We start from the raw sequence: 12350 nt of genomic DNA, 5'->3' as shown, positions 1-12350 counted from the left end.
AGGTCATAAGGGTGGAGGAATTTGATGTGATGAGTGGCCTTATAAGAAATGAATTCCCCCACATGCCAGGCGCATCACGTAAGGATGCAATAAGAAAACACTTGTCTGGAAGTCAGGAAAAGAGCCCTCACCCAAACCCACCATGTTGGTTTAATACTAATATAAGATTCCGAGCCTACAAAACTGTAAAGATGTACATTTCTGTAGTTTCATCAACTTCTGTGGTCTTTAGGTATGGTAGCCAGAGGTGACTAAGCTACTGTACTTCTCTCTGCCTTTGTTCCCTCTCCCTTCCTTCAGCTAGGAGCACTCTTCGCCGTTAAGAGTCGTTTAAAAGAGCTAACCGTTTCTTGATGAAGTTAGGTTAATCTCACATTCTTTGCCCACCTACCATAACTTTGTGAGCTCAGCTTGGTCACAGTTTTCATTCTTTTTGTTTTCTGTTCATTTGTCATTAACAATCTGTCTTTTCTAACTTGTGAGCTCTCTCTCTCTCTCTCTGTGTGTGTGTGTGTGTGAGAGAGAGAGAGAGAGAGAGAGAGAGAGACGTGTGAGTCTATGGAAGTAAATAGAGCGGTCGTCTCATTGTTGATTCCTAACATGTATTTATGGAGTGTGGAGTGAAGGACTGAAGCTTAGAGCTTCTAGTTCCATGCTCAATATATTTACAGAACCACTCCCACTCCTCCACCTGGGCATGGTGGCACAGGTCTTTAATCCCAGCACTTGAGAAACAGAGGCAGGCAGATTTCTGAGTTCGAGGCCAGCCCTGTCTACAGAACAAATTCCAGGACAGCCAGGGCTACACAGAGAAATATTGTCTTGAAAAAGAAAGGAAAAAAAAAGGAAGAAAGAAAGAGAAAAAGAGGGAGGGAGGGAGGGAGGAAGGAAGGAAGGAAGGAAGGAAGGAAGGAAGGAAGGAAGGAAGGAAAAACCAAACCAAACCACAAAACCAAACAAAAAGCCCAAGCCCTTTCCACCTGTGGTCACTGCACTGTGGCCCAGCTGAGTGGGTGTTTGACCTTCCCTCATGAAATCATGAACAGCCATAGAGCAATTATTTTCATCTTTTATTTTGTATCAACCATGACACGTCCCCCCCATGCTTTTGTACATGTTAAGAAGAATATAATTCTGTTGCCATTGTTGTCAAAGAAATCAGTTCGGTTTTCAAAAAGCAATGCGCTCTAAGCCTTCGTTAACAGATGTTCGGTATAAAGGAGTATTTGGAGTTCTGGTGCCTCCTGTGTGTATCAAATCACATCTGAAATATTATGTTCAATTCTGGGCAACAACCGCGCATTCCTTCCTTCAACAAATGTTTATGGAGTGCCTACACTGAGCCAAGCACCTTTATTCGATGCCAGAGGCTTAGACATTTAGAAGGCAGGATTGAATCTTTTTTCTTTTCTTTTTTCTTTTCTTTTTTTTTTTTTGCCACTTATCACGTGCATCAAGCCTGGGGACCGTAGGCTTTGTTGCAGAAACAATCCAAAACTGTCAGTAGCTGACCATACCCCATCTGTATTCCGCTTTTCTTCCTCACATTCATCGTTGCCTGTTAGTGTCTCTGCTCTGTCTGCTCTGTGTTCCCAGTCTGATAGCGCTGCTTTTGTGGCGGAGAGAAAGTCCAGCCGTCGCGATTCTTCAGTCTTCTGCTTCCAGACGATGCGTGTCGTTCCTGCTCACGTCTGAACCCCCAGGAAACAGTCAAGCCACCTGTCATCCTCCATGAGCCAACCTGCGAAGGTCCCCATTTTACCATCTTTAAGATGGTAAGAACAGTGTGGGCATTGAGGATGGAGGCGAGGCTAGAAAATAATCTAGCGGCAGGGGCGGAGAGATGACTCAGGGGGTTAACTGCTGGCGGCACAAGCATGAGGACCTGAGCTTGGATCCCCTGCTCCAATGTGAAAGGCTGCGCAGGGCAACATGTGCCTCTAATCTCAGTTCTGAGGGCTGGAATGTGTGGGTGCTGGGGAAGCTGGCCCGTCCAGCCAAAATGGCAGAACCCAGGACCATTGAGAGATTATTTCTCAAAATAAGAGAACTTCCACATGCACATGCATGAGAAAGTGCACTTAAACATACATGTGCACACACAGGCAATCAAACACATGCATGCAAGCATGCACCACTCTCACGCCCGCTCACACACTTACACACTTCTATTGAACGTTTACAAATTCTAAGCCAGGGGTGGAGGTGCACCTCTTTAGTCCCAGCACTCAGGAGGCAAAGGCTGGCTGGACCCTGAGTTCGAGGCCAGCCTGATCTACAGAGCGAGTTCCAAGACAGCCAGAGCTACACAGAGAAACCCTGCCTCAGACAGAAAGGAAAAAAAAGTTTAAAAATCCTGATAGTCACTACAAGAAATTGCTGTGGAAAAAAAAAACCAACTCTAATCCCTTATAAATAAATTATTTCCCTCTCTGAAGCTTTCTTTTTAAATTTTTTTTATTTAAAAGTTCTTTTTTATTTTACACATCCACCACAGTTCCCCCTCTCTCCCCTTTTCCCTCTCCCCCACCATCCCCCCACCCAACCCCCATTTCACCCCTCAGTTTTCTTTGAAGACCCACTAAACGGACTCAATTATGCTTCCAGCATTAGCTTGGCAACGTTTTCATCTCTGCTTTTCAACACTAGGCCAGAATCAAAGAAGTGAATGAACAAATAGATTGGATACAATGCTATGGTTTGTTATTTGTTTGGTTTTGCTTTCTTTCTGTGAGGTCCACTTTCCAAATAAGACTCTCAGCAGCTGGGTCTGGGGCCACGTTCCACAGCTTTTGCATCCTTGGAGAATGGGGCCAGGACTAGAGAGTGGCATGATGGTGGAGTGCCCACCCATCTGGTGCAGAACCCTGGCATGATGGTGGAGTGCCCACCCATCTGGTGCAGAACCCTGGGTTTCAGCCCCAGCCAGCAGGAAAAAGCAAGGACGGCCTCCCACCTCTAGACTTTCTGAGTATTGATGAGGATGTTCAGAAGCTGTTGGGATTTTGTCCTCTCTCCCTAGCACCCGTCGATTTTCTTATGCATACTATTTTCTATCAAATAATGTCAGAGCAAAAAGCACGTTTACACAAATTTACATGTAAAGAGGTCCGGATACTGGTAATATCACTTCTGGATTGGTCCACCAGAAAACTAAGTGGAATGCTAATTTATTATTTTTGCTTGTTTTTCATTACTTTTCATAGAATGATTAAAGGAAATGTGTGTGTGTGTGCGTATAAAAAACCGTATGTAAAGAGCTGAAACATCTTTTTTATGATGTACTTTGCTTCAGTTCCATTAAATATTTGGTAACTATGTGCGTTATCAGCAAACTTAGACACAATTATGTAATTGGGGGAATTCCAAAGTAAGACTTTGAAATCTAGCCTGTATCTTCTAATTTAACCTCTGAAGAATCCTCCTTTAAAGCGGGACACTAGAGCAATGTCTGAGAGTCACACGTGTGGCACTTGTCCAGGCTTCTGCAAGCCACACAGTCTTGGGCACCTTGTGTCCATGACAACCAGGTCGTCTTTCCCAGGGTTTCATCTGGTATGGAAGGTGTTGCTGACTATGTAAGGCTTCAGAGATGGGAACAGAGATACCCAGGGAGCTCTTGGGTACAGAAGCATAGAGCTGTCTGTGTTTGCTATTTCATTAAAATAGACTCACTAACAATAACAATTATGCAGAGCTGACACTGAGATTTAGAATGGTAATTTTATGCTGTTTACTTCAGCTTTAGGTCGCTGACCACTGGTCTATGTTTTTGCTAAATGTCTTAATTTGGTATTTATTTGTGAAGCTCTAAATATTAGGGCCTAGATTGCTAACGGAGAGTAAAGTTGGGGAAAATATATCGTTCCTCAGGGCAAGCGTACATATATCCGTTTTTCGAGAGAGAAAAATATTGATTTAGACTAGATGAGTGATTTAGATCTAACTTAATAAATTAGATCTCATTTTATGAAGATGGCCTCAGATATTAATTTCTGTCAGGAACAAGCCACATGGAGAAATCATATCCATCAGCTACACAGCTTTTCTTGTTTGTATGTATGCATACACGTGTGCATGTGCATATGTGGGTGCATGTGCGAGTGTCTGTGGGTGGGTCTGGAGGCCAGGGAACAACCCCAGAAGTCATTCTGAAGGCATGGACCCCCTGCTTCTGAGACAGGGTATCATCATCGTTGAATTTGCTAAGGCTAGGCTGACTGGCCAGTGGGTCTCAGGGCTCCATCTGCTTCTGCTTCCCCAACAGTGGGATTATAAGAGAGTATCTTGTTACCTGGGCTCAGGGGGTGGAATTCAGGTTCTTGTGCTTATCCAACACACGTTTTACTGACTGAGCTATCTCCCCAGCTCATTGTTTTTAAAAAAAGATGGAGTGCTAGGCTCCACCCCAGAAGTATGCATAAAATGTTTTGGATGGTGGGGCTAGAAATCTGTGAAGATTTTTTATTTTTATTTTTTGTTTTGGAGACAGAGTCTTTATATGCTGCCCCAGCTAAGCTAGTGGTTACTACGTAGCTTAAGCTATCCTCAGGTTCACAGCAAGTCTCCTGCCTCCTGGTGGGATTACAGGCATGTACCACCATGGTTATCTGGAAACTGTTTCTTAAAGTCCCTTTGTGATTCTGTTTATCTCCCATCTTCTGGAAGTATTGGTAACACCGAGGAGCTATGGTCTCTGTCCCCGGCAGAAAGGGCTACAACTGAGGCATTGATCATTCTGGTAGCTGGAAATTGGGTCAGAACCATCACTCTCCCTATCACTGAGATGTACCCCATGCTCTCATAGACAAGGAGTGATGCAAATTTGTGATCACAGAACACTCACTTGGAGACTTCAGCGATTGTATTCTCCGTCATAATAGCACTACACTCTTACATTCCAGGGTGGAGATCCCTTAGAGCAAGGCCGCTCAAACTGTCCTTGCTCAGGGTTGACTTTCAGCCACTTCAGCTGTAATCCGTCCTGTTGTTTACACTGTATAGCATTTGTCCAACCCTACGGACCTGGTCCCTGGCTGACTCTATCCAGAACCCCTTTTCCTTGAGTGCCTGTGAGCACTGTTGATTCTATCCAGAACCCCTTTCACTTGAGAGCTCATAAGCAGTACCTGCAGAGGAACTTATTTAATAAGAGAAGCCCATGTGTACATAACTCAAATTCTGAAATCCCCTATGATAACACTATTATGTGTGATTGCAATTCTCCAAATTCCTGTAGCTTATTTCCTGCCACCAGAGTGACGAATGCCCTGATAGGCTCTTGAATTTCTGTGATGCTCTGCCACGAAGTCCTGTAATTCATCTAGCTGACGGTGCTGATCTCGGGGTCAGTTCTAAGTGCTGGGCTGTTCCGAGAAAGAGCAGCCTCCAGCGCACTCCTGCCTGGTGCTTGCCCCGTGAGATATGATGGCATGAGGGCCCCAATTCCTTCCCTTCAGGCTGTCATGTTGGGCAAGCAGGGATTTATGTCATTTTTAGAAAACCACAGGTCCTTGTTTCATAGAGTTTACATGGGCACACACATCAATCTATGTATTTTATAAAGGCGTGGACATGGATACGTGTTTGTATTTGTGTGACTTTAAGACACAAATATCTCACTGCTTTTATGTCTCAAAGAGACATATTGTAATAGTCCCAACAAACACTGATCATCTGCAGAGATACACTTAGCCCTTGAAGAGATTGAACGATTTTACACAACAGGAAGTTATTACTCATCCAGGGAAGGAAGCTCCTGCAAGTTCAGGACTGAGGAACGGGATGGCCCAGCAGGATGGGAAGGAAAATAGCAGTGCATGTCACTTAGTTCTGACCCATCCTCTCAGGTAGAAAAGAGAGATGGACTGGACAGTAGTTTGAAGTTGTCATAAAAAAAAAAGTCGGGATAGCCAGACAGTGGTGGCCCACACTTTAATCCCAGCAGTTGGGAGACAGAGGCAGGCTGATTTCAGTGAGTTCAAGCCAGCCTGATCTACAAAGTGAGTTCGAGGATTCCAGGACAGCCAGGACATTATGTTACACAGAGAAACCCTGTCTTGAAGAAAAAAAAGAGTTGAGGTCAGCCCTGGGCATTCTTCATCTCCTAGAAACGGCCTGGCCTCCTTCCCCTCTACTTCTCTTCCTTTAGTCTTTATTTCCTTAACTTCAGGCCAAAAGTCTTCTGCATTTCTTTTGTACATGATAAATAAACATAATATTGATAATTTCAGCTATGTGTAATGGTGCAATTAAAGCATTAAACCTCTTATTTTTTTCTTTAGACAATGTCTCATGTATCACAGGCTAGCCTCAAACATGCTACATTTAGCTAAGCATGACCTTGAATGCTTAAGGACCTTCCAGTCCTTCCATCTTTACCTCCCAAGTATTGGGATCACGTGTGTGCACCATGACACCTGGTTTGCGAGGTACTAAAGGTCAAACCCAGGGCTTTGTACATGCAAGCATTTACTCTACTGAACTCCACCCCCAGCATCAAATTTCTCCAGTTTCTTAGTGGTAAATTCTATGAGTCTACTATGCCCGTGGTGGCTAGATAGCATGCTTACGAGAAAGATTAATAAGGGATTATGAACAAGAATTCCAGAAGTTCTTCCCACCACACCTGCAGCCAGTCTCTTCCTCTATGTTCCTTGAGCTCCTTTTCAACTGAATTTTTAAAAGATTTGCTTATTTATGAATATGTGTGCTCTGTTTGCATCTGTGCCTGCATGACGGGCAAGAACATTAGATCCCATTATAGACGGTTATGAACCACCATGTGGTTGCAAGGAATTGAACTCAGGGACTCTGGAAGAGCAGCCAGTGCTCTTAACCTCTGAGCCATCTCTCCAGCCCTTGACTGAAGAGATACGTGTATATGTGTGTGTGTGTGTGTGTGTGTGTGTGTGTGTGTGTGTGTGTGTGTGTGTGTATTACTGTGTAAAGTTTACTTGTTGTTCTGGGCTGAGAAGGAAATACCTGCTGACAGTTTCTGGCTTCTAGCTTGCTGTTTATTTGCTACATTTGCTAAAAGAAGCAAGCCAGACCACCACCACCACCAAAAAAGAAATTAAAAAAAAATGGAAAAATGAACAACAACAAAAAAAACCACCACTGAACAAAATGGCAAGTGAAATTGAAATGTAGAAACCTGTAGGTGTAACAAATGCCAAGAGATGGAAAGAGAAGCAAGAATTAAGTCTAATGAGGCAATACCAGCTGAAAAGAGTTTCTAAAGGGAAAGAGATAGCCCTTCTAGAACAGAGCAAACTCAGTGACAGACACACAGGAAGTGATGGGAATTTACTGAATAAACGAATGAGGGCCAAAGACTTGGAAAGGGTAGGGGCGCTCTAGCGACATCCTATAATAGCTGGCTGTGACCAGGATAGATGGCGGAGGCGGTACTAAGATGCCACGGAACAAACCTGGAACCCTAATCATAGCCCCAAAGAGCAATGCTTAGCAAATTCCCTACCAGATGGCTAGAAAGATCCTGAAGGCAATCTCCCTCCGGCTAAGAGGCCCTTCAGGGCTCCAGAGCAGGAATGAGGGTAGAGGTGAGATTCAGGAATTAAAACAGAAGTGTAGACCAGAGAGGAGAAACTATGAACAGAATTATCTGAGGGGAACAAGAAGCAACAGTGTATGCTCACCCTATATGGGTGAAATGCCACCTGTAACCAGCCTTAGAGGTGAAATACATGCAGACACTGTCTTAAAGGAAGGCAGTGAAGCAGAAGCTAGGCAGAGAGGTTGGGAGAGAGGAAGGTGGCATTCTAGGCCAGGGTTACGACACAGGCGAAGGGGCATGAGATTGCCGGGCCGGTAAACATGGTTTCATCCTCCTAGCAGCTGCCCACTAATCTGCAGAAGTATCGGTGCTGGTGGAGATTAGCCATCTGGAGCTAGCTCACAGCTGCGCTTTGAGGAGCGCAGTAGTAAGAGAGAAAAAGAAAGCATGAAAAACACAGCCTTGAACGAAAAGACCCAGGAAGCTAGGAAGTGGGACACTTCCATACAAGTATTAGCAGGACAAACAAGTCGCTAATCACTATGTGATTCTCCCAGGAATAAATTAACCGATGCTATCATCATCGGCTTATTCTCCTATGTATCAGAACTTAATGTTTCCCCCTAAAGATTCCTCAGATCCCATCTGTGCATTTATCCAATAGACTTGGAGACAATTACCATCGCTTTCTCTAAGGACTCTGATATACCAGGTAGCAATACCAGAAGAGCAGGCCCTATGCTTGGAGCTGTTAAGTATTTGTTTGTATTTATTGACAGCCAAGTTGGTTGGAAACCCATCTTTCCAGACTGGCGTACATACTTAGTAATTAAAGTTGGTGCTTTTATACAGCTGTAAAATATTTTAATATGAGCATGCCCTGAGGGTCTCAGGAGAGCTAGGTTTAATAAACTTAATAACCAATTAAGACACCTTTAACTTCACCCTCCATTAGGGTAATTTCTTTAGTGAGTTTCAGAACATCTCAGCATATTCCTTCCAGAGATGCGGTGAGAATCACGTGTGCAGGCACACACACACCTGATATGGATTTTAGCCTTCGATACTGAAAGTCCGGTGTTAACTGTGTCACCTTGGGAGACTCTGTAACTTGCTGTTTTTTCCCTAGGAGAGATTTAGACACGCTTCTCAATGACCCTTCCAGTTCTTATCTTTTACCCATGAAAGTAGAAAAGATGTTTGCTGTGTGTTCTCTTTCCTCTGAGGTTGAAACTTTCTACATTCTACCCTGCAAGGAAGCTCCTTAAGTCAGAAGTTGAACAACTCAAAATAGGTTCAGGAAGTCACTGAAAGTGACCAAACTCGCTAGGCCCAAACTGCTGAGAGTCACACTCAGAAGAGAAAAGCTGCAAAGAAGACTCGAACCAGACTAGCTGACTGGAAGAAGCAGAAGCAAACCAAGCTCCCTGGAAGAGGGTTAGAACAACAGAGCCTCTTGGAAGGGACACTCAGCTCCCTGGAATAGAGTTAGAACAACAGAGCCCCTTGGAAGGGACACTCACCAGCATGTTGAGCCGCTTGCAGGCTGGTCAGTGTGCTCCAGGTTCCCAGATTTTGTGAGTTGTCACCCATTCTGGGTGGGCTTTGGTGATGCAAGCATCTTTTAGTCATTTCTGCTCCTGTAAGTAACCCCTCATCCATAGTCCTGTTAAGTAATCCCAATAAAACTCATTGATCTCCAAGTTGAACTTTTGAGGTATCTTTACTTTGGTCTGTCATGAGCTCCTTATCTGGGGTGGATAGATGTGTGTGTTGTGCCTCCACAGGGAAAGTCTTGTCAGACAACATTGCTGTTAGTACTTCCCTTTAGGGAGGCGGGGTCCCCAGCCTGTTCAGAATATATAGTGTTGGGCTGTGTGTGTGTCTGTCTGGTCTCTCTCTGTATATGCTTAAATAAATCTCAAATGACCTGACAACTTTGCCCAAATTGTAGAATTACCTTAGTGAGTCATGTCGTCGGTGCACGGAGATTCCTGCAAAGGCTGTTTATTACCATTCAATGTACAGATACAGTTCGGAGGGCATTCAGAGTGGCCACGATGTACTGATTGTCTCAAAGCTGACTAGCCCCTCTACTCCAAAGAATTTGCAATGTTTTACTATCAGGAGCTACACCTTAAAGGACTCATCAGCAATTGGTAGCTCTTACCAATCTTACTCCCTGAAGTAGGGATCTTGGGGCAAAACAATTCACCAGCCTATGGCTCCCTTCCTTACTTCTGCCACCCATGCCAGGGCAACCCCACTGTGGGAAAATAACCTGGTAAGGAAGGAAGAGGGTATTACAGAGAAAATGAAAGGGGAAATTTAAAATATTACTTATCTCATTTGCTACAACTGAATAGTTCTTTTTCCCTGGAAGACTTATGGAATGGAACCCCCTACTTTTTCTTATTTTATATTACGATAAAACCAAGCAAGCATGCAAGATAGATTAAAAGGTTGTATAATTTACCTATTGCCTACAAAATACCCACTATTTAAATATACATATTATATATATATATAATATGTCTATATTTATATATATTTAAAACACCAGTTAAATGGATGTTTATCTTCACGTTTTATGGGCGTATGATCTGAGGAAAAGCAATGTCTGAACTTTCTCATTCAGAATGGCCAAGTGCTGATTATCCAAATCCATGACCAATCTGTCTTTCAGTTTCTTTGTGACATCGTTCCCTCCCTCTGCATATTCAACTCATCTTTAAGGAGTTGGCCTGCTTTCCAGTTTCCTCCAAGCTAGCTCTTCCCAGAAGGGCAACAACTTTTGTGTTGTTTTGTTGAAACTCAGTTTGAATTCCCAGAAACTTAGAAGCATCCACATTCAAATGTTAAAATACAAACACTTCCAAAATAAGATGAAACAGTACACTCTGCTCCAAAGAGGGGTGCACTAATTGGGGAAGACCCCGATGTGGCCTGTTTTCAGTTCACTGTTCATAAGGACCTCAGCAACAACTTGAGGGTCAAAGCTGCGGTCAGGCAGCACTAAGACAGAGCACTTGTTATGTAGGTGTTGGGTAAAGCTGGTGGTTTACAATGCTCAGGAATAGAGTGGGGGAAAAAACATAGAAAAGAGATTGAGCAAAATGCAATCTGAGAACCCTTTGTTCCTCCACTTTTCTATTCATCCATTTGGAGGGGATCCTAAGGAGATAACCCCCTACCCTGTAGTTTCAAGCAACACCTGCAATAACTTCATATCCTGATATGGCTTCCTTCTAAAATTGTTTTATAAATTCGTATTTGTGTGCATGTATGTGGTTGTGTGTGTATCTGTCTGTCTGACTGTGTGTGAATGTACGTCACATTTGCGGGTGCCCTCAGAGATCAGAAGAGGGCATTCGGTTATCTTGGATTTGGAGTTATGAGCCACCTACCCATGTGAGTGCTGGGAACTCAACTCTGGTCCTCTGAAAGAGCAGCTAAGCCATCTCTTTAGCACGCCTGTTTTTAGGTTGAAGACTTCTTTACTAGTTCTGTCGTTTTGAATCTACCCAAATATTTGCCCCAACTGAGATAAAAACCAAGACTCTCAGGTCTTTGGGGTCGTGAGTAAAGATGACTCGGGTTTGATGTCTGGAAACCGCATGGTAGAAGAATACTGACTTCCATAAGTTGTCCTCTGACCTAAACACGCGCGCATGCGCACACACACACAGTGGCCTAGCCCTGCCGGTCACTATCTTTCTTCTCTTCCTTTTCTAACTTCTGTTTATAGCCTTTGCTAGCTGGCACTTCCTGACCTACGGGACATTTAATATGAGCTCAAAAGATTGCCCAGCTGCTTGTTGTGTAGCTGCAGGCAGGGTGGAGCTTGCCTGTTTTCACTTATCTACAGGTGCTGGCCTTTGCTACGTAGAGCATGCCAAAAGCACGCGTACAGGCCCGCTCCATCCAAGACCACATTGTTCTTCTGTTACCTAGAGAGGAGCTGCAGACCAGGCTGTTCTCCGGCATATTAGGGCAGCAAAGTCGCCTCCCACACAACAACCTATGAGACAAGCTAATGGCCTTATATGGAAGTGACAGGAAGGTAGGAACTCTGGTAAAGGATCCTTAAAACCATTTAGATGTTCCCTTGCTCCTTACTGAGATGTTTGTACATGTAGTCATGGCAATAAACACTGACTAGCTGGCTGGGAAGGTTGAAAGCAACTTCAGAAATCCTCCTGCTGAGCGGTTTCCAAACATGGTTCACGCACATCAGAAACACTTGTGGAACTTGTTAAAAAGTTGGATTCTCTGGCACTTCGTGAGTGTTTTCAAAATTACCGTAACTAAGCTCAGGATCCCAGAATTCCATTTCAAATAGGGAGGGAGCAGTCCTGTTGCAGAACCCACGGGAGACCAGTGCACATGCGTCCGCTTTCTCTCCCGGTTGTGCTTTGGGCAAAGAGAGGGCAAATGAGGGGTGGCACCCTATCCCATAGGCTTCTGGTTTGGAGCAGGTAACATCAATCCCCATGAGCCTGCATGGAGTCATTAGCATCCATTAGCTGGTATTTTCCTAATCTTTTGTTTGGGGATGGGAGGTTATCCCCATGTAAACTCAGACTAGCCCCAAATTCATAATCCTGCCCCAGCCTCCTGAATGCCGAGATTCCAGGCATGTATCACCACACTTGGCCTGCTTTTCTTTGTAACTTATAGCAACCTTAACTGCGTTCCTTGCTATGTTTTCCTTATGTTATTTCTTATCTTTTTTTTTTAAAGATTCAATCAATATAAAGCTAGACCATTCTCTAGAAATAATGACTTTTGAGCTCAGTCACTTTTTGATGATTAAACTACTCAGATCTGA

Source organism: Myodes glareolus, chromosome 17 (assembly GCF_982192425.1).
Source record: "Myodes glareolus chromosome 17, mMyoGla1.1, whole genome shotgun sequence".
NCBI lineage: Eukaryota > Metazoa > Chordata > Mammalia > Rodentia > Cricetidae > Myodes > Myodes glareolus.
This window is presented reverse-complemented; position numbering follows the sequence as displayed.